This window comes from Strongylocentrotus purpuratus, unplaced genomic scaffold (genome assembly GCF_000002235.5).
Source record: "Strongylocentrotus purpuratus isolate Spur 01 unplaced genomic scaffold, Spur_5.0 spur5_contig_866, whole genome shotgun sequence".
NCBI lineage: Eukaryota > Metazoa > Echinodermata > Echinoidea > Camarodonta > Strongylocentrotidae > Strongylocentrotus > Strongylocentrotus purpuratus.
Window position 1 is genome coordinate 2,738,062 of NW_022145575.1, and position 6,758 is coordinate 2,744,819.

The following is a 6,758-nucleotide window of genomic DNA, read 5'->3' on the forward strand; positions in this document are numbered from 1 at the left end:
CTGCCCCCTGGATTCCACCTAGGGCTCTAAGGCGGGCCCTTAGATGCTCATATGACGGTCATTTAATGCCTAAAACCCCTGATTTCTGGGGGCTCTGCCCCCTGGACCCCACGCCAAATAGTGTCCTGCTAGTGTCACAAATAATAAGGTATCAAAAATGCTCATCTGACCGTAATTAAACGCCTAAAACCCCTGAGCTTCTGGGGGATCTGCCCCCTGGACCCAACCAAGAGCCCTTAGGCGGGCCCCTCGATACTCATCTGACCGTAATTGAGTGCCTAAAACCCTTAAAGATTCCGGGGCTCCGCCCCCTAAACCCCAAGCCAATTAGTGACCTGCCATTGTAACAATTAGGTATCAAAATAATGCTCATCTGACCGTAATTAAATGCCTGAACTCCTGAACTTCCGGGCTCTGCCCCCTGGACCCCGTCTAGGGAGCTAAGGCGGACCCCTGAATGCTAATCTGACCGTAAATTAAAACCTTAAACCCCTGAGCTTCCGGGACGGACAAGGTATCAACATATGTTCATCTGACAGCAGGCGCGTAGCCAGGGGGGCGGTGGGGTGGTCCCCCAATAAACGCCGGCCAAAAAAGAGAGGAGTGTAAAGGAAGAGGACGTAGGAAGAAAAGGGAATAGACAAAGAACATATTTGAAATTCAGACAAGGATTAAGAGTCGAGAACGGTACAACGAATCGTATTCTTTCTCTAATGAATTAATGAAACGTCAAAGCTTCCGCGCTACGCGCGGGGGAGGGCAGGGGAACTTAATTCAGACGAGGATAATTTTCGGGAACGGTACAACGAATCGTCTTCTTTCTATAATAATTTAATGAAACGTCGAAGCTTCAGCGCTTCGCGCGGAAGGGGGGGGGGATTGATTTAGACAAGGATTAAGCGTCGAGAACAGTACGACGAATCCTCCTCTTTCTCTAATGATTTAATGAAAAGTAAAAGCTTCCGGGTGGGGGAAACTAAATTGTTTTCGAGAGCGGAACAACGAATCGTCTTCATTCTCTAAAAATTTAATGAAACGTTGAAGCGGGGGGAAACTGAATTTAGACAAGGATTAAGAGTCGAGAACGGTACAACGAATCGTCTTCTTTCTATAATAATTTAATGAAACGTCGAAGCTTCGCGCGGAAGGGGGGGGGGGAGAGGAATTGATTTAGACAAGGATTAAGAGTCGAGAACGGTACGACGAATCCTCCTCTTTCTCTAATGATTTAATGAAAAGTAAAAGCTTCCGGGTGGGGGAAACTAAATTATTTTCGAGAGCGGAACAACGAATCGTCTTCATTCTCTAAAAAATTAATGAAACGTCGAAGCGGGGGGAAAACTGAATTTAGACAAGGATTAAGAGTCTAGAACGGTACAACGAATCGTCTTCTTTCTTTAATGATTTAATGAAACGTAAAAGCTTCCGCGCTTCGCGTGGGAGGGGGGAAACTGAATTTAGACAAGGATTAAAAGTCATAACGATACAACGAATCGTCTTATTTCGCTAATGATTTAATGAAACGTAAAAGCTGTATTCAGACGAGGATTATTTTCGAGAACGGTACAACGAATCGTCTTCTTTTTCTAATGATTTAATGAAACGTACAAGCTTCCGCGCTTCGCGCGGGAGGGAGGAGGGGAAAACTGAATTCAGATGAGGATTAAGAGTCGAGAACGGTACAACGAATCGTCTTCTTTCTCTAATGATTTAATGAAACGTAAAAGCTTCCGAGCTTTGCGCGGGAGAGGGGGATGAATTAAGACGAGGATTAAGAGTAAAAAACTGTACAACGAATCGTCTTCTTTTTCTAATGATTTAATGAAACGTAAAAGCTTCCGCGCTTCGCGCGGGAAGGGGAAAAGTATTTTCAGACGAGTAGGCACGTACGGAAGGGGGGGAGGGGGTTAGGGGGTTGACCCTACCCCCTTCGGTTTTTTATGTGTGTATTTTGGAGAACCCCCCCCCCCCCCTTTTCTCTGATTTTTTTTTTTTTTTTAAATTTAAAAAAAATATAAAAAAATATGCCAATGGCTGACCTAAAAAAGGTGACCTCACCCCCCCCCCCCCCAACGGAACAAAATGTCAAATTTTCAAATTTCGAGACCAAAAAAAAAAAGTGTGCTCTTCCCCCCCCCCCCCCCCCCCCCCCCCCCCCCCCCCCCCGCTTATTTAGCGGCTGGCTGAGTCGTTACGAAAAAAAATTCGGACCAAAAAAAAAAAAAGTGGGCCCCCCCCCCCCCCCCCCCCCTAAGAAATCCTGGATCCGCGCCTGGTACATGGAGTTGCTTTTGTGGTCGATAACTTCTGTCAACATGGCAGCACGCAACGGTAATTACTCTCGAGATTCTCAGCTTCAGTTTGATATGAAACTTGCCATCTTTCACAATTTTGAAACAATCCTTTTTCCCCACTTTTATTGTCGTTATTTTTGTAACATTTCAACAGGTATTTTGTACCCTAAATTTCGCTTTTGGTTCCTGACTTTGGTACATAATTAATTTGTTTACTTTGAGATTCGTTGGAAAGATGAAAAGTCACTGATCAAAATAATGTCAAAACCTAATTGACGCAAAATCTTGTTCTCTTTATAATCATAGTAATTAAGACCCTAAAAACCCGGAAATTACCAATTTGTTCTTTCTATAAGATGGCGCGATATTGTGTGATTTCATACTCGTGCACGCTCGCCGTTTGAGCAATGGCAATGCATAACTGATTATTAAACTTCAGGGAGCTCTGCCGCGCCACCGACTGGCCGAAAAAATTAAGAAAAATGATTAAAAAAGAAATAATGTAGAAAATTTTTATCTGAAGACAGGTGACGTAATTGATCCAGGGTCCTCAGATTGTTGTCATGACTGCTTGCGCGCACGTGCATTACAGGCGCACGCCACAAGGAATGCTTATTTAAATGTGGTATTCAGAATGTTAATTAACCAAAGCGTAACATATGTGACGTAGTTGACGTATTTGGCCAATCAGAACGCTCTATTATCACATCGGCAAAGTTGACTACTTTTTTTAAATTGTTCATGAACATTCGCGTGATTTTTCTTGGTTCCTGACTTTGGTACAGCGTAAAATAAAATAATTTTGATATCATTGTAAAGAAAAATATTTATGCTTTATGCTGATTATAACATCTTCTTGACGCAAGAATGATTTCTATGTGAAAATCAGCCCTACTCTTTAGATAGATTTATCGTCGAAAAACCCCATTTTCAAGGCGAAATATCTGTTTCCAAAATATATTTAACATGATTGTCATATAAGTATATAGAGAGTGCAACTTCTTATCTTTAAAATAAGACCCATTTCATGAGAAATGAACAATTATAAAGGCAAAAACTGCCGATCGGGAAGACCGTCTGCACTACTCATTGTGTATGCAAGACACGTAAATTCTTGCATACGTGCTGAACAATATAGAGGGTTTTCGCACCGGCTGCAGTCTGACTGTGACTATGCGCTTTACAACAATATAGATTTGAAAAAGTATACGCTCATACATTATGAAGGTCGGGCAATAGCAAGATCAACTGCAAAAGCAGGCCGTATGGTGTTTTCAAATCGACTTATTCTTAAATCACTTTTTTTGATTATCTTTTTCAATTTAAATGTGGAAAGCTATCACAGAACATCCGGCTGGAAAAATGTAATTGAAATTTTTAATTCAATACTCTATTTTTCACCTAATTTTACATGACCTTGTTCACTAGCGGATACTGCATTTCAAATCAGGGATTGCATACTGCATAGCGGAGTACATTAAAATTTGAGGGGGCCGTATTTGTGAAAAATGTGATCGTGAACAGACCGGACGGGTGCATATGAAAGAAAACAACGACCTACCCCCACCCCTCCCGCCGTCTAGCGTTTGTATATGCATAGGGTAGGTGCAGGGAATTGGAGACCGCAGGGAATTGGAGACCACTAAACTTGAACCCATCACTGTCTGTCCGTGTTGGCTCCAATATTGCTATAGCGCCATGTGTGGCCTTTAACAACACTACTACATAATCCAATTCATTTCGAAGCCTACAATGTGTTCTTTCTCCGAGAAAATTGTCAAAATTGACCAAGGCAACCAATTTTGATCGTAAAATTTTGCTCTGATATAAAAACACAATTTTCACTGAATGTTGTGGTGTATGCAGATATTTAGGGGTGCATGGCTCTTAAAAAGCAGTTTTAAAATGAAGTTTATGAAGTGTGCCACCATCACAGAAAACTTATGGCCATTGTATGTTGTGAATGAGTGTTGCACAGCACATTATGAATGGTGTCTGATCAGAAATATGTGCAGGTAATGGGGGACACCAGGTCCAAGATTTATTATTATTGTTATTATTATTATTCATTTATTGGTGTAAAATGATCGATTAGCAACACAAGGCTGAAAGGGTCAATTTACAAAGGTACAGTGATGTAAATTATATACATGTCCAATAGTATTACGAACAATAGTAGATAAATCTGTGACATAATGACAATACAGCAGAATTATATTGCGTTCGTTTATGTACATTACATGAAAGGATGTACTCGCAGAAGATAATACAAGAGCAGGGGAAGGTTTATGGCTCATGAAAGTGAGAGTGATGAAGCGAATGGAATAGAGAGAGAGAGGATGGGAGAAAAGGGGAGGTACAAAGAGAGAAAGGAAGAGAGAGAGAGAGAGACGGAGAGAGAGAGAGAGAGAGAGAGAGAGCAGGGAATGGAATTATCATAATTAAATAAACATATTATTCCTAATTACATGTTATACATTAATGAAAATTAGTCAGATTTCGGCGAGACAACAATAATCATCATGCTAGAAGAGAGAAAAGGGAAGGTTAAAAGAAAAAAAGAAGGAGAGAAGTTTGAAGAGAGTGAAAGAGGGAGAGAGAGAGAGATGGGGGTCGTTTGTTGTGAATGTCGAATATGCCGAGGACAGTCAATGACCCGATGCTGGTTGGTTAATTGTCCATGTGCAGAAATATTTTGGGCCACATTGTTTTAAAATCATTTCAAAATTACAGTAAGTTCATTAGCTGCATATATCTCTATCAAAAAGTGTTTGAACTAACCATAACAATTCCATTTTCATTCAAATTGTATTCAAAATGTCTTGATTTGTAACTGTCCCTCATTGTCTGCACATTTACGTAATGGGATACCTTTGGTGCTGACGTCATTAATCATTGTTAGCTTATTAATCAGTTACATCATGCCCACAATTTTGTTACCAAATAAAGAGAAGAAGTTACTGAAGAGAATACAAAACTTTCTGTAAGTGTAACATTTGTAATGTTTATGTAAATTATGTAAATGTGCTTAAGGGCTCCAATTCCCTGCACCTATCCTAATTGCATTGATGAGGTTATAAGTAAAATTGTATAAAGTCTTTTGCAATATATTTTTGCACTATTTTGTATCTTAATTGTGCAATTTTTCGTTTTTTGTTTGTTGAGAGGAAAAAAAAAATCCAAATCAACATCAAACAAATCACCCCCCCCCCACTAAAAAAGCCCTCAGCCACTGTGTAATGGGAAATCTCTCCTCAAGCACAGTATGTGTACGTATGTGCGCGCGTGTGTGTGTGTATGTGTGTATGTGCGTGCGTGTGGTGTGTGTGTGTGTGTGTGTGCGTATACTTTTTTTCGCTGCACATGTAGAATTATGGATCTTCAGTGACTGGTCCCTCAGAAACTAGTGCTAAGCCAGTCACAGAGAATTCATGATTTCAACTGATGCCTGTCAGTACATTGTAAATTTGATTTTTCTTCAAAATTAAAATCTTTTCATATTTGATAAATATGGTGTATTGGCATACGGGCTATGGTTGGAGCATTGGATGCGTTGAACAGCGTTAGTGTATTATGTGGATTTATCATATTCATATTCTGAATATTTTCAGCGAATTGAATAATGTTGAAAAGGATGCAATTCATTGTTGTACTCGATAATTCTCAGTTAACATATTCTCTCTCTCTCTCCCTCTCTTGCATAAAGAAAATATAAAAATAATAATTTGCCTTGATTAAGAATAATTGAAAAAAAATTATCAGTATTAAACAGGGAGAAAGAAAAGGGGAGGAAATTAATCAAAACAAACATTGAAGAATCCCATTCAGTGTTCATTCGTGATGCATAAGAATGAAGGTACATTAAGGTGGAATAATTCATAATGTGGTGACTTGTCGGTTACCGTGCGAATATCTTCGATATCTAGGCTTCGATATCTATTCAATCTATCAAACAATACGAAATCCAGCTGTAGTTCATACACAGACAAGAAAATAAATTTATAAAACGGAGATTCCAGAATGATGACAATGACAATGATTAAAACTTTGAATAAAAAATAATTAAAACAATATGGTCTGAGGGTCATATATTTCGAATATTATAAAGTTTCATTCACCATCGTGTTGTTGAACACTATATATTTGCAATTTAATTTGAATGCGGTGACTTGTTGGTTACGAGTAGAAGGTCATTCTATTTATCTGAGTATCTTCTCCCGGTTCGGAGGTTGATTGCAACATCTCTCCATTTCACTGAAGGTCATTGCAGGCTTCGATATTCTATAATATAGACGTTATCTAGACAATAATTCAACAGATATCTGGGTAGAGACACTTGGTCACATCAAGCTAGCTACGAGAAAGTATATCATCATCTCACAAAATTCTACTCGAACACCGCATCAAGATCAGGTAGGACCAACATCCCTTACGCTGTGCCTGTTGAATATGATACGTCTTTCT